Raw genomic sequence first — 22,881 nt, forward strand, 5'->3', positions numbered from 1 at the left:
GTCCTGCCTCAACGCTACACAGACTGTTTGAGCCTAGTGGCTTATACTGCTCGCACATAACTGCCAAGCCAGCTGCGTTGGGAGGGACTTGGACATCAGCAGGACTGCATATGACAATTGAGGCACCGTATTGGTGACACCTTGCTGCCTGAATGGTTTATTAGCACGGCAGTAGGACTGAGACATTTGCTCCTGGTGTTATGTGTTTAACCCTTTCATGTATGCTGCGCATGTGCCTTTACACACTGTCACTTTCTGTATTTCTGGTTCTGGTGGGGAAAGCCTTCCTTAGCAAAAGGGGTGGAATGTAAGGATAAGTAACTCTTTGCAGAAGATTTTGTTACCAAGGTGTAGTAGGCAGCTTTGACCTTGAGCTACAGCTGTAGCCTGGCAAAAGAACAAGTAAAACATCATTAAGGAAGAAAGTGTGAGAAAAAGAAGAAAAACAGCTGCAGATAGAAAGATGAAATACAGGCACGTGGACAGGGAAAAAAGGGATAAAAAGAACGAATTTGTTTATAATAAAATCCTTGCCTGCCAACTTGCAGTCTGAGTGCATCTTTAGGCTGCTGTCACCGAGGAGTCAGTTATTTCACTTAGGAAAGGCTTGCCTTGCCACTTTCTCAAAATAGTGCTGTTCTCTCCCCCCTCACATTCCAGAAGCTCGCTCTCTGATATGTGAGGAGAGAGCAGATGCCATAGGCCTTCCCATTCCAGCGGGGAGAGAGGGGGGAGCAGAGATAATAAAAACTTAAAGAGAAAACAGGAGGTGCCTTTTCGCCCCTGAAGGTCCGATGCGCTGCATAGTAAAAGTGGTCCTTACATCTGAAATAAACCTTTTTTCGAATCCTTCCACTGCCTTGGCATTCTTGGGAAGAATACCTGCATATGTTTACCTTACAGGAGGCAACTCATAAAAAGATCCAACATTTACACCACATGTTTTAGAGGTGACTGGGGGGAGGGGCTAGTGCCACAGACTGAACATCCTGTTTGCAGCGCATCACATACATTTCTGGAGTATACCCTCCAGCTAAATTTCATCCAAAAGGAATTCAGTGTGCTCCAAGGTCACTTTCAAAGCAAACTAAAGCATAGCACGAGGATGTAAGGGATGATCAGAAGATACATGTCCAAAGCTCATTCTTGATCTGAACTGAAGTGCTTGTATGGTTGCACCCCTGTGGTCCCAAGAGGTATGCTTAGAGCACTAAGACCTCTTAATTTTTTGTTTATTCACTTTGACCTATGCAAAAGTGAGAAAACTACATTGCAGCCTCCCAGTATGATGCTTTTAGAGCACGAACAGGAGCATGCGCTGCATGTCCCGAGATGTGAAAGAGAATTTGAAAGTGCAATGCCTAGACTGCAGGACTGTCTGAGGAGTGATAGTCAAAACAATGCAGTTCAAGTACCTTCTCATCAACCAATCAAGGAAATTTAGGTTTCCTATAGAAGATTGGTCATCTGGTTCACTCCAGATGGGAGCCTGGGAGTGAATGAGTACATGTGCGATGAGAATGATTATGGTACCAGGACGCTAGAATAAAATGAGGTGCAAGATAAATTCATAATCAGAACAGTCCAAACCATGAAATACACGAATGCTCTCTACAAAACTATATGCAAACAAGTGCTAATGAAGGAGGGGATTGGGAAAATGAAGCACTGTTTTCATTTATGATGAAGGCCTTTCAAAACATGAGCTAGAAACTTACACATCATCTTTCAGTCTGATATTCAGTTACAGTGAATAACACCAAGTTTGGGGTCTGATCCTTTGGTAAGACTTTTTTTGGGTAGTCAGGTGCCATGACAATTGTGAGGAACTTCAAAATGGCCTCTCAAAAATAAGGGAGTACACAAAAAGGGGGCAGACAAGCTTCCCATAGACAAAAGAAAGATAAGGAAACCAGTAAAAAATAATCTAATTTATGAGTACACAATGTTGAAACTGGAACTAGAAGTTATAGCTGTGGTGGGTTGACCCTGGTTGGATGCTAGGTACCCACCAAAACTGCTCTATCCCTCCCCTTCCTAAGCTAGACAGAGGAGAGAAAATATAATGAAAGGTTCATGAGTTGAGATAAGGACAGGGAGACATCACTCAGCAATTACCATCACAGGCAAAACAGACTCAACTTGGGGGAAAAAAATATTTATTATCAATCAAATCAGAGTAGGATAATTAGAAATAAAACCAAATCTTAAAAACTCCTTCACCCACCCCTCCCTTCTTCCCGAACTCAACTTCACTCCCCTGAGCAGCAGGTCCATCTTTGAGTCAGCTGGCATTGGCTCTATTGCATAGGGGAAGCTTCCGGTATCTTCTCACAGAAGCCACCCCTGTAGCCCCCTGTGCCACCAAAACCTTGCCATGCAAACCCAATACAACAACTCAAGTAACAGATCCTTAAGTTAACACTTACATTTCTCCAAAATCACCAACTCAGTATGCAGCTGCAACAAAAAAAATGAGCCAATGAAACATTGGACATCATCAGGAACCTAGAGAATTAAAGCAAGGATCATTTTAAAACTGTAAATAAAACTTTGGTGCCCTGACATTTCAAGTACTGCATGCAGTAGTCTTCACTAGAAGAAAATGATGCAGCAAAATTAGAGGAGGTAGAGAGAAACACAGTGAAAAAGACAAAGAGAATGAAGCAAGTAGAGATTAAGGCAGGTGAGATTACTCACTTTTGAGGAAAAGGCTGCAGGTGAATTTGGTTGATCTTTACAACCATAAAGGACAAAATTAGTGGAAACTGTTATTCACCAAATCCTGCAACACTAAAACTAGGAACAGTCTCTTTAGGCAGATTGGTTTCAGGCAGATAAAAGTAATAATGTACTTCTCTATGCAGCAAGCAACTTCCTGATCTTGCCTCCACAAGAGGCTCTGGAGGCAGACAGTGTAGGTTGGATCAGTGTGTGAGCTGGCACAAACAGAACACAGGAAAACCACAAAACCAGGGATGAAAGGCAAAGAGTATGTTTATTTTTGCTACCTCGCCAACTGGGGGATCCCCAAAGCAGCACCCAGACAGAGGCACACAAACAGAGATGCATCCACCACTGAGTTCAGTCCATGCTAGAGGATCACCAAACCTGCTGTTTTCACCTGTATATCAGGGATTCACTGTCCTGGTTGCGGCTGGGATAGAGTTCATTTTCTTTTCAGTAGCTGGTACAGTGCTGTGTTTTGTTAACACGAGGCTGAGTGGTGCAGTTGACACATCTGAAGGATGGGATGCCATCCAGGAGGACCTGGAGAAGCTTGAGAAATGGGCTGAAACAAGAAGCCAGGCCCAAAAGAGTTAACTGAGAAATCTGGGCCTGCTAAGGAGCTACCAACATCTAAATGATCTGTGCTCGTTCTGTTCTACCTACTGGACCAAAACTTAAAAGAATGGTAAAAGAAACATATAATAGGCCTAGAGGTAATAAATTAGGATGCAGTAAGATAAAGTAGACATTTGAATAGGAGAAACAGGCCTGGAGTCAAGGCTTTCTCCAAGCTTCAGTGAGCAGGTCGAGAACAATAGAAAAGAAGGAAGGTCAAGCTGAGGAAGATGAGATTAAGCCCCCAGACCCACGGGAGGAAGAGCGGATGTACCACCAAAATTGAGGACCAAGAGAAGCACTACCCCAAGCCCCACCTGAGCTCCACCTATACTCCTCCTGTTATTAATATGTATAGATAGATGTTGTAATCACATGAATATGCATTTAATCATATATGAAAATTGTATAAAAACTACTGATTTTGTGTGAAACCTTTGAGCAAGGTGGTGCAAACCACACTTGCTCCCAGTGCTGTCAATAAATACCTTTGCTGCTCAAAGATCCAAAAGACTGTGAGCAGTTCTTTATACTGGATTTTTTGGATTCAGGGCCCATGAGAACCTCATGAAGTTCAAGTGCAAGGTGCTGAGCCTGGGTTGGGGCAACCCTAGACATGAGTACAGACTGGAACTCATTGAGAGCAGCCCTGCCAATAATATCGAGCCCCTCAAGATTTTAATCAAGCTTGGCAATTTTTTTTAGTTGTTAATCAGTAGCTATAGCTGGACAGTTATGATTAAGCAATTGCATTGTAAACCTTGTAGGCTTGGCTAATCTTTTGTGTTAAGGGAAGACAATCCCAAGATGTCTGGACAAGAGCCACCAACAGTGAAGTCAGCAGGACTGAACAGTAACTGGGGGAAAGGTAAGTCCAGCAGGGACAATCATGACCACCAACTCATTGACCACCTACTCAGAATGGACCCCCAATTCAAATGGAGGGAAGAACTGCACATGAGGACTAATCATCATGAGAAGAGAGAGTTATAACTAGCAATTAGGGGGTTGAGTACTAAATAATAAAAAATTAATGTAATTTGTAACCAATGAACGCTGATGCCTTTGTCTGGTAAAATGTATAGATAGCGTTAAGTTTTGATGATTGGGGGGTCAGTCTTTTGTGGGTTATCACCCAGCTCCCTACTTTGCACAGACTAGAATAAAATACAGAAATACCTCGTCTTGGTCTGTGAATTGGTGCTGCGCACGGGGTAATGAGCCTGCATTTGGGACAACTCTGAGAAGGACCTGGAGGTTCTGGTGGATGACAAGCTGGACATGAGCCAACGGTGTGTATTTGCAGCTCAGAAGGCCAACCACATCCTAAGCTGCATCAAAAGAGGGTGTGAGGATAGAATATGCTTCCGGAAGATTTAACTATGAAGAGACAGAGTTATTTGCTTAAGAAAGCTTTCCTGCCTAAAAGAAACATCTTTCTCAAAGGCAGTTTTTATGTTTTCTCCCCCTGCATTCCAGAGAGGCTCTCAGACAGAGTCTCTTTCTGGTTTGTGAGGAGAGAGATAATGCTCACAGACATGTTATGGCCTCTGTGGCCAGCGGGGAGGGCTGGGGGGGGGAAGGGGGGCGGCGGCGATGGTAAAGCCCAAAGAAGAACAGGAGGCCAGGGGGCGTGCTTTTCTCAGGTCCAGTGTGTTTTAAGCACCATTAGGATTTTGCTTGTAAGTCTAGTGTTCTCAACTTCGGAAATAAGTTTTCCACAATCCTTCCACTGCCTGGCATTTCAGGGGTACCTGTGTGTTATCTTACTTCACAGAGGAGCAGGTCAAGGGAGGTGATTCTCCCCCTCTACTCTGCTCTTCTGAGACCCCACCTGGAGTACTGCATTCAGCTCTGGGTTCCTCAGCACAGGAAAAATGTGGACCTGTTAGAGCAGGTCCAGAGGAAGGACATAAAGAGGGCTGGAGCACCTCTGCTATGGAGACAAGCTAAGAGAGTTGGGGTTGTTCAACCTGGAGAAGAAAAGGCTCCGGGGAGACTTCATTGAAGCCTTCCAGTACTTAATGGGGTCTTATAAAAAAGAGGGAGAGCAACTTTTTACATGAGCAGAGAGTGATAGGTCAAGGGGGAACAGTTTTAAACTAAAAGAGGAGAGATTTATATTAGGAAAAAGTCCTTTACTCACAGGGTAGTGAGGCACTGGCACAGGTTGCCTTGAGAAGCTTTGGATGCCTCATCCCTGGAAGTGTTCGAGGCCAGGTTGGATGGGGCTCTGAGCCACCCAACCTAGTGGGTGGCATCCCTGCCTGTGGCAGGGGGGTTGGAACTAGATGGTCTTTACAGTCCCTTCCAACCCAAACCATTCTGTGATTCTATGATTATTCCTCTTTCTCTCTCATTTACATTACAATTATTATTATAATTAGTACTGCTAGCATTATTATTATATTTTACTTTGATTCAATTATTAAACTGTTCTTATCTCAACTCTGTGAGTTTTACTTTTTTTCTGATTTTCCTCCCTGGCGGGGGAGAGTGAGTGAGCTGCTGCATGGTACTTAGTTGCCAGCTGCGGTCAAACCACAACATTCGCTCAGGTGTAATTTACTACTTTGCTTTCATCTTTCCTTCAGTAAAGCAGGAATCTTAAGCATGTTTGATGGGGTGCTACTAAGTCTATTACAGTGAGGCCTTAAATGCACGTTTTATAGATTTTAGCACAGCTTCTTAACACTTATAACGTCTTAACACTTTATAACTTATGTTAGAATAAGACTCAGCTAATCACCCTTGTACCAAATTTTGAAATATTGTTTAATGTTTCTTGTCAAGGATTTTAATAGAGATTTTTTAGCAAGACAGAGAATATCTTAGCTGTAGAGAATGTATCTAGAAATAACATAACAGGCACATTGTTTGATATGGTCTAGTCAAAACTACCCAAAAAGGACCCAGAAACCTTGAAACTGCTTCAAACAGAACAGAGTCATGCCGAAGATGAAGATGGGAGGAAGAGGTGGTCTTTTTGGGACCACTGACTCAAATCCGGGAGGTGTGCCTGAGGGAGGTCCAAGGGGACAGACAATTTTTGGGCTGGGTGTATCCATGATGTAATGGTTAGATATCATAATTAGCTAGTGTTATAAAGTTGTAAGAATCTATGCTGGGGGGGGCAATATGCAATGTGTATATTGTTCCCTTAAAGCGCTATAATTAAAGAACTGCTCTCTACCTTTCTATACTAAAATTGTCCAGAGAATTTTTTCTTCAATTTTAGGTAACACAGTCCTATGTTATCTAAACACAGATGTTCTACTTGTCAAACACACAAGACTAAACAATAACTAGTATGTTATGTGTTTTTCTACATCCCAGCTGCAAGTGACTTAAGCGTGTTTACAATCCTCCTCACCAATCTTCTGTTATTTTCCCACAGTCAGAAAGGTATTCAATAAATTCACAGACAATAGATCTATAAATGGATAATGGATATTAGGACTAGGCAGAGTTGTACTTCTAATAATGCAAATATAATTCTGGATACTGGGGGAAGACAAAAGCATGAGACTGCAAACAGTGACAAGGTTGGCCTGCTTTCCCTAGATAGCTTCTCCTACTGCAATTGGACAAGATGAACCATTGGTCTAATCCACTGGGGCACACTTTATGGTAGTGTTGAGCATACTTTAAGGAGAAGGAGGAACCTCCAAAAAGGCAGAAACACTTCATGAGTTTTTTAAATAATTTCACATTCTTCATTTTCAGTAAAAGTCTTATAGAGAGAAAAACAAAAGTTTTCCTTCACTTTTCATAAAATAATAATTTTGTCATTGTATTCATGCTTAATTAGATGCTGCTCCCTTTGGTCTGTGTGTTGGCCCAGCCATCTGTGAGAGTCTGTTCTTTTTCTGCCAAGTTATGTGAAAACAAGCACTGATAAACGAGAACTTTGTCCTTGAAGGAAGTATCTTGTATAAACTGAAATTAATTGGGGCCTCACTATTGGCCAACGGCCCTCCAAGGGCATTTGAAGGAGAAAGTGAAGAGGAGGAGGATGAAGTAAGCCCCCAGACTCATTTAGAAAAGACCCCCTGAGGTGTAGCACACAAGCATGGGGAAATTCCAATGTACACACGCATGTGCAGAAGGGGCACCACTTACATAATGGGGGAAGGGACCGAAGGCCTCTAGCTGGGCGGTGCTGGCCACACCCGCCCTGGTAGACATCATAGGTTAATTGTATAAAAAGCAGATAGCTCTTGCTGGGAGAGGGACTCAAGCTTCACATGGAGGACAACGTTGCCTTGGCAGGGATGCCCGTTATCATGTGAGCCTGCCAACACTCCGGGGATGCAGCTTCTGCTATGGGGAATTCTAAGCATTCTGGGGTTGGTAAGACAACCTCATAAATAACACCTGAGTGGGGGGTTGTCTTGGGGGCTTGTTTCCCTTCTCTTTCCTGTCTCTCAGCTTCTCGTTCTCTTGGCTACTTCTTTGTAATAAATATTGTTTTGTTGAGCTTTCAGCGGTGTACTGGTTTCAGTTTCGGCAACAGTCATATATTCACAAGGCAATCTCCCTTCCAAAGTATAAAGAAAGCCCAAACAAAAATAAAAACAACAAACCAAAAATCCACCCATTTTAAACATTCCTGTGAGGTTTTCCAACACCCACAGGTCCCTTTTATGGTCTATATGAATCCCTGCAGTTCTCACATTTGAGGAAGATTAGCAATTAGAGCTGCAATTTTATTCAAATGAGAACAAGATATGCTATGATAGTATATTCTATCCTCTATCACATTTTTCTTTTACTACCACTGCATAAGTGAAGGGTTTCATTCAATCACTGGTAATGACATTCATATCTTTTCTATGAGTTGACAGATCATAAACAAGTTATGGGAATAGTTCAATGTCTTCTTATATGTATTTTGTTACTTCCATAAAACTGAAAATAATTTGACATCTCCTTGCACATTTAGTCAGCAGTTCCTTGGACTCCTTTAAAACAATTTTGCAGGCAGCTTTTTAAAAATCTTTAAAACTGTTTCTGGAAGTTCCTCTTCAGAACCCTTTGCTATATATTTTTACAGCTCAAAGTCCTCTCTGTTCAGTATAAATTTCAATACAGTTATGGTACGTAGGAGCAAAGGGAGATTAAGTCAAGTATCTCTTTCAAACAGCACTGGGGTTTAGTAGTTGTTAAAATATTTTTAGTTTTCCTACAACAGGATTTAAAATTGTGGTGGATTAAAATAGTGCAGTGAATACTGTCTGCTAAAAGACTGAGATGATTTAGCCAGTCGTCTCCCTCCCTTCCCCCTTTCTCATTTTGTTCATTGCTTGAATAAATGGCAGAAACCTCCTTTTCATGATTTACTCTGCTTTCTCTGAAGCTGACAGTAGCTGCCTAGAAACAATAGCTTCTTGCATCACAGAAAATTTCTACTAGCCCCTTTTAAAGATGTTTACGACTAGTACCATTTGCCATTTATGACCTAACCTGTCAAATAGGGGCTTTTTTTGTTTATTGCTTTGTTTTTTTTAATTCCTCTTACTTTACAATATTACATTTAGTAAGAATATTTACCATTACCTACTTTATTACAGAGCTGCCAACTGTTGCTCCTGGTTAAAAGTCAGAAGCCTTTAGTTTCATACAAGTTTAAAGTCTGTATTTTTCCCTTATCTTAACAAGGTTCTAAAAGCTCAAGCTCAAATCAATAAGTAAACTTTGAGTATTATTTTAGTTCGAATCATAGAATATCTCAAGTTGGAAGGGACCCATAAGGATCATCAAGTCCAACTCCCTGCTCCTCACAGGACTACCTAAAACTAAACCATATCATCCAGATGCTCCTTGAACTCTGACAGGCTTTGTGCCATGACCATTTCTCTGGAGAGTCTGTTTTAGAGATCAACCGCCCTCTCAGTGAAGAACCTTTTCCTAACGTTCAATCTGAAATTCCCCTGATGTAGTTTCATTCCATTTTTTCATGTCCTATCACTGGTCACCAGACAGAGATCAGCACCTTCCCCTCCACTGCTCCTCTTGACAAAGTTGTAGACTGTGACAAGGTCCCCACTCAACCTTCTCTTCTCCAAGCTGAACAAGCCAAGTGACTTCAGCCACCCCTCATAAGTCTCACCCTTGAGACCTTTCACCATCTTGGTTGCCCTCCTCTGGACACACTCTAATAGTCTGATGTCCTTCTTATATTGTGGCACCTAAAACTGCACATAGTGCTCAAGGTGGGGCTGTACTGGTACAGAGTAGAATGGGACAATCACCTCCCTCGACAGGCTGGTGATGCTGTGCCTGATGCACTCCAGGACAGTTGGCCCTTTTGGCTGCCAGGGCACACCGTTGACTCATTCAACTTGCCATCATCCCAAATGCCCAGATCTTTCCACAGAGCTGCTCTCCAGCTTCTTGTCCCTCAATTTGTATCTATAACTGGGATTACTCCATCCCAGGTGCAGAATCTTGCTCTTGTTAAATTTCACATGATTGATGATTGTCCATCTCTCTAGTGTATCCAGATCTCTCTGTAAGGCCTCTCTACCCTCAAGGGAGTCCACAGTACCTCCTAGTTTAGTATCATCAGCAAACTTACTTACTGTACATTTGACTCTTGCATCCAGATCATTTACAAAAACATTAAAGACCACTGGCCCTTAAATTTAGCCCTGGGGAATCCCACTGGTGACTAGCTGCCAGCCTGATGTAACTCCATTTACTATAACCCTTTGAGTTCAATCCATCAGCCAATTGTTCACCCAATCTATTATAGACTTGTCTAGCTGTATGCTGGATATTTTGTGCAGAAGGATATTGTGAGAGACAAAATCAAAAGCTTTGCTAAAATTAAAAAAAAACCACAACTCATCAACTGGCTTCCCTTGGTCAACTAGGTGGGTGACCTTGTCATAAAAGGAAATTAAGATGGTTAAGCAGGACTCTCCCCTCGTGAACCCATGCTGGTTGTGACCAATGACTGCATTGTCTCTCAAGTGTTTTTCAATAACTCCCAGAATAACTTTCTCCATAATTTTACCAGGCACTGAAGTGAGACTGACAGGCCTGTAATTACCAGGGTCATCCTTCTTATCCTTCTTGAAAGTTGGGGCAACATTTGCCAGCTTCCAGTTGACTGGGACCTCTCCAGACTCCTAGGACTGTTGAAAAATAATAGGGAGGTCCCATGATAACATCAACCAGCTCTTTCAGTACCCTAGGATGAATCCCATCAGGCCCCATAGACTTATAGGGATCCAGATGGAACAGCAGGTCCTGCACAAGTTCAGAGTTGGCTGGGAGTTTATCATCCCCCCAGTCACAGTCTTCCAACACAGGGCTCTGGTGGTCCCAGGGCCCAAGATCAGTTTTAAAGACAGAGGCAAAGGCGGCATTAAACCTCTCTGCTTTGTCTATGTCCCTATTTGTGAGGTGACTGACCTCATCAAGTAACAGGCCAATGCTACCTCTGATCTTCCTTTCCTTTTTGTTATCCTTCACAGTGCTGACCAGCTTGAACTCTAATCAAGCTTTGGCTGCACAATAGTGAACAGCAATCTCTGTAGTCCTCATGTGTTGCCTGTCCCTGCTTCCAACATCCATACACTTTCCTTTTCCACCTAAGTTCTAGGAGAAGATCCCTGCTCAGCCAAGTTGGCCTTCTGCCCTGCTTGCCTGACTTTTGACACTTTGTAATTGCCTGCTCCTGCGTGCTTAAGAAATGGCTCTTAAAAAATGACTAGCATTCATGGACCCCCTGGCACAACTGAAGGCTGTTTCCTCTTGTCTTATTGCTTGGTGTTTTGGAGAAGAAAAGGACCCCCACCTCACCACAGCCTCCTTTCAGGTAGTTGTAGAGAGTGAAAAGGGCCCTCCAAGCCTCCTTTTCTCCAGGTTGAACATCCCCAACTCCCTCAGCCTCTCCTCGAGATTTGTGCTACAGGCCCTTCCCCAGCTCTATTGCCCTTCTCTGGACACGCTCCAGCACCTAAATGCCTTTCTTGTAGTGAGGGGCCCAAAACTGAACACAGGATTTGAGGTGCAGCCTCACCAGTGCTGAGTACAGGGGGACAATCACTTTCCTCATCCTGCTGGCCACACTATTGCCGATATGAGCCAGGATGCCATTGGCCTTCTTGGCCACCTGGGCATGCTGCTGGTTCATGTTCAGCCACTGTTAACCAGCACCCCCAGGTCCTTTTCTGACAGGCCACTTTCCAGCCACTCATCCCCCAGCCTGTAGCGTTGCAGGGGGTTGTTGTGACCCAAGTGCAGGACCCAGCACTTGGCCTTGTTGAACCTCATAACATTGTCCTCGGCCCATAAATCCAGCCTGTCCAGTTCCCTCTGCAGAGCCTTCTACCCTTTAGCAGATAACACTCCCACCCAACTTGGTGTCATTCACAAACTTGCTGAGGGTGCACTCGATCCCCTCATCCAGATAATTGATAAAAATAATAAACAGGACTGGTCCCAAAACTGAGCTCTGGGGAACACCACAGTGACCAGCTGCCAGCTGGATTTAACTCCATTCACCACCACTCTCTGGGCCCAGTCATCCAGTCAGTTTTTTACCCAGTGAAGAGCACACCTGTCCAAGCCATGAGCAGCCAGTTTCTCTAGGAGAATGCTGTGGGAAACAGGGTCAAAGCCTTTACTGAAGTCCAGGTAGACAACATCCCCGGTCTTTCCCTCATTCACTGAGTCAACTAGCTTCTTCAGCAACCTGAAGTCTGTTCTCCCCATATCCAGGGACAAAGTTTCGCTGGCAGTTTATTTCCCATGGCCAATGATTTTAAGCTCAACTACTTCCTGGTCACTGTGACCAATAGAGCCATCAATTACCACCAGAGTTCTTCTCTACAGTTTGATGAAAGCTTATTGTAACTTAAAAATCATCAGGTTGTGATTTATATTTACCTCATTTATCACCACCTGAATTCCTACCCTATTAAAATGTCAAGATGACCTGGGAAGTTCAATTCATAAATGTAGTATAGAAGAACATGCAAACATAACCCAAAATTCAATCAGAAACCTGGAGTATTAGAATAAAATAGACTATTTCAGTTGGAAGGGACCTACAATGAACATCTAGTCCAACTGCCTAACCACTTCAGGGCCAACCATGTTATTAAGGGCATGTTATTAAGGGCATTGTCCAAATGCCTCTTAAACACTGACAGGCTTGGGGCATCGACCATCTCTCTAGGAAGCCCGTTCCAGTGTTTGACCACACTTTCAGTAAATAAATACTTCCTCAGTTCAGTCTGAACTCCCCCTGATGCAGCTTTGAACCATTCCCATGCATCCTGTCACTGGATCCCAGGAAGAAGAGCTCAGCACCTCCCTCTCCACTTCTCCTCCTCCAAAAGCTGTGGAGAGCCATGAGGTCGCCCCTCAGCCTCCTCTTCTCCAAACTAGACAAACCCAGAGTCCTCAGCTGCTCCTCACAGGACATGCCTTCCAGCCCTTTCACCAGCTTTGTTGCCCTCCTCTGGATGCATTCGAGGACCTTCACATCCTTCTTAAGTGGTGCATGCAGTTTCCAAAATCTAAGTGTAAATATGCTTTTCAAGCTTAATTCATTTTCACTGCCCTTGTCCTAGAGTCAGAGATCCTCGTCACCACATCATTATGCATGCCTGCATCTCTAGCAAACACTTTTATAGATCAGTTGGGAATACACCTCAAACTCCTTATGCAGTTCAACCACAAGGGGAAAGTAACACATTTTAATGATTGCAAGATGTGCAACACTGGGCAACAAAAATTCTAGATCCAAACTCTGCAAGGGAACAAGTATTCTATGTACCTTGCTTCTAAAGAGAAACCTTTAAACAAAGCAGGTGCTTTACCTCCCTCCACTCACATACACATTCAGTGTGTTCATCCACTGAAGGCAACTCTTAACATACTATCCTGTAACTAACAGAAGGGACTGAAAATACTGACACTTCTGATACCTAGGATTACACAGAGCTTTCAGTGCCTGATGGGAGCCATGAGAAACTCGAACTTGACAAAGCTTCAGTGATATTACTGATAACTTGAAAGCAATTAACGTTCCTCTATGTGAAAAGCATGACCACCCACAGATAAAAATGCAACCCAAGTCAAAGATTTATTGTTACTTGAACTCACTTTGTTACTGCTTGGGATTGGACAATTATGTTTTACAGAGTCGGCATTGCAGAAGGACTAATAAAATCATAGAATTGTTAAGGTTGAAAAAGACCTCTAAGATCATTAAGTTCAACCATTAACCTAACACTGCCATCTTTACCACTAAACCATGTCCCTGAGTGCCATATCCACACGTTTTTTGAAGACTTCCAGGGATGGTGACTCAACCACTTCCCCGGGCAGTCTTTTCCAATGCTTTACAAGCCTTTCAGTGAAGAAGTTTTTCCTAATATCCAATCTAAACCTCCCCTGGTGCAACTTGAGGCCATTTCCTCTGGTCCTGTCACTTGTTACCTGGGAGAAGAAACCAACCTCCACTTCACTACAACCTCCTTTCAGGTAGTTGTAGAGAGCAATAAGGTCCCCCTGAGTCTCCTTTTCTCCAGGCTAAACAATCCCAGCTCCCTCAGATGCTCCTTATAAGACTCATTCTCTAGTCCCTTCACCAGCTTTGTTGCCCTTCTCTGGACATTTTCCAGCACCTCAAAGTCTTTAAAAAAAAAAAAAGTATAAGTCTGATAAATTCATTCCCTTTTCCAGGAAAGCTAATTTTAATGTAATTTTTCACACAGCTTTATTGCCTTTTGTCTAACAGATGTAAAATCTAGTTTTACATACTTAGCAATGACCAAATTCAAAGACTGCAAAATTAATTCCACATAACACTCTTCAATAGAGAAAGGGCAGAGCCATCTATAACACCCTCCCAGAGAACTACCCATGGCTGCTGTTTTCCAGGAGCGATTACAAGGCACAGAGAAAAGTGGCACAAGACAAGAATATCTAGCCCTGTATTCTGCCTCCAATAGTGGTTGCACTTGAGAAAATCATTTAACATAACAGGTGTACTTCGCTGTCTCACAGTAAATCAATGGTTTATGGATGTTCTAAGACACAACTTATCTCTTTATCGTGATACTTTCTGGGGATATGCAGAAAATGCATTTCAAGGGTATCAGACAGTACTGTCTTATAGCTAAACACTTAATATAGAATTCAAAGTGTCCCTTTATAGAGGTCAGAGTTGTAGAAAAATCAGGTCAACCACCTGTCTCTCTATTTGGAACACTATAGCAAGCTATAGGCTTTTTAATTCTTCAAGTGAAAATAAGAAACTACTAAAACAGCAGTATAACAACTGAACATTTTAAGGAGAGGAATGAGGAAAAAAAAAGAAGAAACTGCATGTGCCTGTATGTATACAATATGAACAGGTTCATGGCCATAACTAATATCAGTTTAAGGTAATCTACATCTGAATTGCCATAGGTTTAGTTCCCTAAATTTAACTAAAAACTAATACTGACACAGTGGACAGACAAAAGCAGCACAGAGTTAATCTTAAACAGCTGTGGAATCACACCAATAGTCAAAATTAACTGTAGCTAACTTAATTATGATGACTGTCTAACAGTCCTAAGTAAGTATCGAAATCTCGATCAAAATGCAGTAAATATTGGTCCAAATACTGTAGCCAGGAACATTTTTTTAGTGTCTATGTTCAGTTTAGTACTGAGAACAATTTAAATAAAACCCCAAATACCAAGTCCCAATAAATCCAGAGGTTTGGAATATACAACTGCAAGTTTAAAAAATTACATTAGAAGAAACTGTAACTATTCCCTCCTCCAAAAACTAAAAAGAAATGCAAAAAACGTTCCCTTCTGAAAAGACACAAGTGGCAAAACTGGAAAACATAGATAAGCTATCAAACAAACAAAAAGAATTGCTCATATACCTGAAAGCTTGTTCGTGTTTTTGAAATAGATGAACAGAAATAACAAAAAAATGTATTCCAGCTCCATAAAAACCTACCCTACATCTGAAAATACACACTGAAAGCATCTAGGCTTCCAGATATCTCTAACTACGCTAAAGAGGTATTATGTGAAATTGATTATTAACAGGTAATGTCTTCTTTAAAACCCTTTAAATTATAAACACCATCATGCTCAACCATATATTTTGTTTACTACTGTCATGGTTTAGGAATGGTATTCCCCAATTTAGTGTTCCCACTGAAACACCCCAGACCATGTGCTGCTTGCTCACTCCCCCCCTCCCCCTGCAGTGGGCTGGAGAGGAGAATTGGAGGCACTAAAGGTAAAGATCATGGGTTGAGATAAGAACAATTTACTAGAAGCAGCAATGAAATAAGAAAAAAAACCAGTAACAACAACAATATTAATAGCAGAGTATACAAGATAGGCAAACGATTCACATGCAAATGCTCACCACACAGAACCCAGTGCCACCTGACTGTACACCAGGACAACTACACATTTGCACTACTGGACAAAGTTAAGACTGCTTGGGAGTCCTAACTGTGGACTTCTGTATCTTACTTTTTGCATTACGTTAGGAATTTAACTTAATTCTGAAAAATTAACATAAACCTTTAACTTATCAAAAGTCATTGAATTCTTTTCCTCTATGACTAAACATACTGTGAATATTTATTGTGAACACCATATTTTAGTGTTCAGAACAGGTTGAACAGTTTTGGTCACAGCAGTATAAGAAATGTTAAGCTCTTAGAGAGCATCCAAAGGAGGGCAACAAAGATGGTGAAGGGTCTTGAGGGGAAGCCGTATGAGGAGCGGCTGAGGTCACTTGGTCTGTTCAGCTTGAAGAAGAGAAGAATGGAGACCTCACTGCAGTCTTCAACATCCTCATGAAGGGGAAGAGGAAGGGCAGGCACTGACTGATCTCTTCTCTGTGGTGACCAGTGACAGGACCCAAGGGAATGGCCTTGAAGTTATGTCACAGGAGGTTTAGGTTGGATATTATAAAAAGGTTCTTCACCCAGAGGGTGGTTGGGTACTGGAACAAGCTCCCCAGGGAGATGGTCACAGCACCAAGCCTGCCAGAGTTCAAGAAGCATTTGGACAATACTCTCAGGCACATGGTGTGACTCTTAAGGATGGTCCTGTGCAGGGCTAAGGGTGTGGTGAGGAAGACAAGATACCCAATAAACAATAAGATGGGAAAAAAGCTTAAAAAAAAAAAGAAAAATCAAACTTTATAATGTTTGCAAAGGAATAACCTTAACAAGAACACCACAATGAAGTGAATTTACTCCATTCTGTTACTTATTTCTCAAGCACAAAAAAAAATTAATCACAGTGGCAGATTCCACAGGTTAAGACAACAAAAATGCTACAGATTTTGTGCTCCGGGGAATCATTTAACCAACAGAAGATAGAATACTAATTAATAAGAGAACTATGTAACTTGCAGCCAATGAACATTAATGCTTTTGTTTGCTAAAATGTATAAATAGTGAAAAGTTTTGATAGTTGTTGTGCTGGCTTTGTGCATTTGCCACCCAGCATCCCTTTCTACACAGAACTGTAAATAAATCAAATAACTTGACTGCGTGTGTGGATTGGCCTCTTGCAAATTGGGTGAAAGAACCTATTTTAGGACAACAAACCCAGGCAACAGGCCATTATAGAGAGTGGGTGGAAAGAGTAATAATTTTACCCACCAAACAGAAGTAAAGGATAGATTCCCCCATAAAGGGAAAACCACAATACAAGCTGCATAGTCCTAGTAGCCATATACAGCTACAGACATCACTATGTAATGCTGTGTTAAACACACCTATGGAACAAATATGAGATTTGCTGAAGATCAGGACTTCAACTCTTGTCATTCAAAAGCTATTTATACAAAATACAGAAGGCCTACATAAATATCTGAGAATCTGGGAGTTACAGTGAAAATACACTTACTGCATAACAAAAGCCGAACACTTAAAAGGTTATTTGAAAAAGGACACAGAAAATTTAACACATCCTCCTCCAGTAATCCCCAGAAACTCTGGATGTAACAATATGAGAACCTACACTGGATAAGTAAGCCTAAATGTTGGACCCATTAGATCAACCAGCAATAGTAAATTTCAAACCCTGAATATGATCTGGCCACTATGGAAGGACAAAGATACATTGTGTCCATATGGCTTACATAGGGATTAGGTAATTGAGTCAAATTATTTAAATATAGTAACAAAAAAAAGTCATAATAACAAGGAAGGAATAGATGTATGTCACAAAAGGAAAGAGTAAAAGCACATTACCATTTAAATCTACCCTCAAGAGCTTGTAAAATAGGGTGACTACCCAAACCTGAACAGAATTTTTATAACATCATTATGCCTTCTATCTTGCTATAAAACCATTATTGCTATTGAGAATTGTACATAAAGATCACCATACAGGATTACCCAGAAGACAGAGGATGGTACAGACCTCTCAAATCTGAGAAACATCAATTTCATGGAGGTTGGGCTGTAAAGAAAAATATTACAGACCTTACATTACAAAAATTTAGTCTTGTTCATGTTTGAAGGTGAAACAGTTACGATGTTTTGGCAAGTCTAAGGAGAGAGGAAGTGCCAGTAGGTTTTTAGACTGGATGGATCATCTTTGACCGTGACCAGTTCCAGCTACTTCAGAGACAAGTAAAGAAAATTTTTAAGTAGACAATTACAAAATAATACAGTCACAGGCAAGATTTTTCTCTACCTCCCATCAGTTAGAGGTTATTTAAACTACAGAGTCAGGTAAAACAGAAATTACCTTTTACAGTTGCTGGTGTATTTCTTTAATTTTTAGTGTAAAATTGGATATTCCTACCATCCACATCAACATCCTCCTTAAAATTCTGCTATGCTTCTAGCCTCCATCTCCTCTGGTAACAAGCTCCATGTGATAACTGTACCTAGTTTGATTTCCTTTATCAGTTTTAAGTTTTCTCTTTCAAATGCTGACGGCTCTCCTATTCTTGTATTATGAAAAGAATGTGCACAAGTTCATGATCTTTCTTTTTTACACTGTTTGATGGTTAATCCCTAAAAATTCACCATTCTTCCCTTCCTGGCAGTTCTGTCAAATCTTCAGTCACTCTTCCAATTACAAGAACATCCCTTCTCCTCATGCCTGTTACATTATTTTTGACACAGTGAGACCAGAACTGTATTTTCCCCCTGCTTTCCAAATGAGAAAATATATAATTAATTTCTCCGTCCTTCTAGGTAGTATTTCAGATCCGCAAAGACAGGGAAAACAGGAACAGCTTGAGGAGGAAATGGATGGAACAGAACTGGACTAAAAAAGTAAAGAAAAAACACTAATCAACTAATGAGCCTACTAAAGGGCTGCAGTGCATAAGAGATGTATCCTATTTCATCAAAAGACTGAATTTATGGGGGGAAAAATGTGAGATATTCTTTCTCCAAGTAGTTATATAGGTCTTTGTCATCATTAACTGGATAATACACAAGAAGTGGAGATACAGATGTAAGATCACACATAAAGCAGGGGACTATTGTTATTTGAGTAAACGGAATTCATCAACAGAAAAATGCCCATATTTAGATCTCAACAAGGATCATCTTCTGGACAGGAGGAAACACCATTACGGCAGGTCTTGCAGGTACCTTCTGGCCACACCTCTACTTCCCTAAGCTTCCATGTGATAAGGCGCAATTTTCAAGAAGACTGGAAATGCAGCCCATTCTTAGCAATTCACAACCTAAAATGAATGAGTTCTTTTCCATTTCCAAGATAGATTACAAAGGCATATTTCAAGCAACATACATAAATTAGACTGAAATAAGTAGTAAATTTCATTATCAAGAATCATTATAAAAAGACAAACTAGCTGACTGTCTCAGTCTGAGGAGACTGGAATGTTTGCTAAAGAGGATGAGTTATAAGACAGACCAAACTCCTCTCTCTCAGCAATTGTAAATTCAAAATTAAGGGGCCTTCAATCGAGGAAGTGTGGAAAAAACAAAAGAAATAACAACCCTTTATTAAAAGATATATGTATGTTGGAAAAAACAGTAACAGAGTACAAAAAAACTAGACGGTAATCCTAGGAAAAAAAACAAAAAAAAAGTCTGGATGAATACTTCTCTGTCCTTTAGCGCAGTCCTAATCATGGCCTGCAGGGGGCGCTGTTGGATCCCTGAAGGTGCAGAGCCTGCAGTTCTCTGTCGTTGCCTGCAGGGGGCGCTGTTGGATCGCTGAAGGCGTAGGGCCTGCAGTTCTCTGTCCTGGTCAGCAGGGGGCGCTGTTGGGCTCCAGCGGTCACCACGCGGGGAGAGGGGTCCGGGGGGGCGGTCCCGGACCGCGGGAGAAACCGAGAAGGAAATGGGGGACTCTTCCCTCAGTGGGAGGAAAAAGGGAAGGGAAGCAGTCCACTCTCACGGGACTCACCGCTGTCCCAGGTGATGGCGTCTCAAAACTCCTCCCTTCTCTCCCGCGGGCATGCAACTCTCCGATGAAACACAGCAGATCCGGAGAGCGGGACAGCCAGGCAAGTCGAAGCCAGCAGTCCGAGCTGACCAGGATGAGAAGCCAAAAAACCAGACCCCCCAGTCCCTCTCCCCAAATGCCTGCACGCAGACCCCCGTCTCCCTCCGAGAGCCAACTCCGCAGTCTGCCCTGTCTTCAGTCCCGGCGGCCAGCTCCCCCCAGCCTCTCTGATGTCCCATTAGCCAGGAATTCGGCTAGATCTTTTGTAAAGCTAATTGGCTCCCTTCCCCCCACTCACTCCGTTTTCTTAGAATGGAGCAGGGGAAGAAAAATTCTCCTGAATTTCTAACCTATAACACTGACTTAATATGCTCTAACACTACATGAACCTAACTAGTTATTCCAATTATAACTGAAAATATTATCTGCAACTCCAGACAACATTTATACCAATGTTTAACCACTGAGAAAAAACAGACTTACAGCAAACAGCTCTGCAGCATCAGTCCTTGAAAATGTTGGGGTTTATCCAAACATTGTTTTTCATGTGTTTTTGACCACAAGTTCTAATAATATGCAACATCTATTTTCTATTCAGTCCTATAAGAAATCCCTCATGAAACACTTAAACCTAATTAGAACCTGTCAAAATTAAAGAATACATAACTTCTTTCCAGAATGTTCTGGTTGCATTCTCACATTTACTGTGTTCTACATGTCTTTGCAATTTTGTTGTAATGAACAAGTATGACTTTTAACAGTGATGTTTCACCAGAAGAAATGCTATTCTGTTAGTCTTTCTTTTTACTTAAAGAATAATAAAGTTATCCAGAATTAATCAAGCTCTGTATTCAGAAAAGTGTTTAGCATAACTGGTGGAGAGATGGGAAAAAATGCATACTTTTTCAAATGACCTAATTAACAAACTAAAACTTTTCTCTGGATTCAGCAAATAAACAGGTAAATAAGAAAATTTAAAAGAATCATTATACTTACATTTGAAAACAATTTTAATTTTAAAAAAGGACTTACTACAGACAATGCAATGTGAAAAAAAGCCCAGATCAACACACCATTTTCTCCAAAAGTTTTTTAAATGGTTTTAATCATGTTTTCAGCCTAGGGCAGCTGGTATGATACACAGCCCTGATTCTACCTAGGATATAGTTCTGGGTAGAGCAGATTCAGGTAGCTCACTGTTACTGAACCAGAAGATCAAACTTCTCACCTTCACTTCACCCTGTCCATGCATTTCCTATACACCGATAATGTTGAGGTCACAGATCCCTCCAAGTCATTTGAACTCACTAATCCTGCAGAAAACTAGCACATCCAAAAGTTTTCTACTGTGTTTAGTGAATCAAATAATCAATTACTGTATTAAATCAACAGAGAAAAAAAATCATGGCTAGGGTAGAGTTAATTTTCTTCACAGTGGCTGGTATGGGGTTGTGTTTTGGATTTGTGCTGAACACAGGGCTGATAATATAGAGATGTTTTTGTTATTGCTGAGCAGGGCTTACACAGAGCCAAGGCCTTTTCTGCTTTTCGTACTGCCACGCTGGCAAGGAGACTGGGGGTGCACAAGAAGTTGGGAGGAGACACAGCTGGGACAGCTGACCCCAACTGACCAAAGGGATATTCCAGACTATATGACATCATGTTCAGTATATAAAGTGAGGGGAAGTAGGAGGAGGGGGGGACATTTGAAGTTATGGCATTTGTCTTCCAAAGTAAGGTTACACAGGATGCATTCCTGCTTTCCTGGAGATGGCTGAACACCTGCCTGTCCATGGGAAGCAGTGAATTAATTCCTTGGTTTGCTTTGCTTGCATGCATGGCTTTTGCTTTCCCTATTAAACTGTCTTTATCTCAACCCATGACTTTTCTAGCTTTCACCCTTCTGATTCTCTCTCTGATCCCGCTGGTGGGGGAGTGAGCGAGTGACTGTGTGGAGCTTGGCTGCTGACTGGGGTTAAACCATGACAATTGGCCACACTGGATGGAAGAGTTTATAGGAACAACACAGCTGACAGGCAACAAGAGCCTCGCTCTGTTAGAAGCAGCTAGATTCATCTCGATTGCCTGTGTAACCACAGTTCAGATTGGAAACCTACCTTCTGAAAGGCAATGCAATCTAAATGCAATCTAGTGCTGGCTGTCCTTTGATATCTTTCTTAAAATGCTCCCTTCCACATACCTAGGACAGTTCCTCCTACAGTTTACTGGAAAGAGAATGACAGAACAGAACAGTAGCCTGAGTCATAATGGGGCACCTCCTCCTCCAGTCCCAATGAAAAACAAGCAAACCTCACAATAACCAGGACCCACTAACTGGTATGACACTGCAGTCTGGTTGCTCACAAGGACCAAATTAACACAAATGTTCCAAATCCTATAGTTTGAGCAACTGCTGTGAAGGCATCCCCCTACTATATTACTGATGTGTAATATATTTAATGTGCTGCATCACATATGTGATACTGCAAAATATGTAAACCATTAACAGTAATGAAAATAAAGATTATTATGTTCAAGAGTTACTGTCCTCACTTCTGACATTACAGTGAGCAGAATCCAGGGGAAGGGGGGGGAAGAAGCCAAACATTCTCTTGCCTTATTTTCCAAAGGCATACAAAACAAACAGCAACGTTTATTAGAAGTTCACACAAGCCTCAGAAAAAACAGTTTTACAAGTTGCTACAGTGAGGTTTTCTGAAACCTAAAACAGAGTTATGTAAATAACTGCCAGATCAATCAGATTCTTCACACGACACACAAGCCATTAAGCACAAATTGAGAGCTTAGGTTTAATATAGTGTCCAGCTAACACTGACCATTATTTTATTGTAGGGTTGAACTGCGGTATGGGACATGAGTAGACAAGCTTGTTGGATTATTGTTTCCTGCCTCATGACAAAACCATTCTAACTTCAGTGCCTTTGATCTCCAGGTCTTTCTTCCCTTAAAAACATCTGCAAACTCCTGAATCTGGTGGGGGAAAACAACCAACTTTCCAGAAAATCCCAGCAGAACCCCACCCCTGTTTAGTAGGTATCATAGATCTCACAGAGGCTGAGAACAGATTACATATTCCCAC

At 41.7% G+C, this 22,881-nt stretch overlaps 1 protein-coding gene and 1 long non-coding RNA gene across 4 annotated transcripts in view; one reads left to right on the forward strand and one right to left on the reverse strand.

Moving 5' to 3' along the window:
• LOC135404388 (kinesin-like protein KIF2A) overlaps window positions 1-22,881 on the reverse strand; it is a 107,754-nt gene that overhangs the window by 83,855 nt on the left and 1,018 nt on the right. The window lies entirely within an intron of this gene.
• Window positions 1-22,881, forward strand: part of LOC135404394 (uncharacterized) — a 149,795-nt gene that overhangs the window by 59,040 nt on the left and 67,874 nt on the right. The gene's annotated exons all lie outside the window — the stretch shown is intronic.

This window comes from Pseudopipra pipra, chromosome W, assembly GCF_036250125.1.
Source record: "Pseudopipra pipra isolate bDixPip1 chromosome W, bDixPip1.hap1, whole genome shotgun sequence".
NCBI lineage: Eukaryota > Metazoa > Chordata > Aves > Passeriformes > Pipridae > Pseudopipra > Pseudopipra pipra.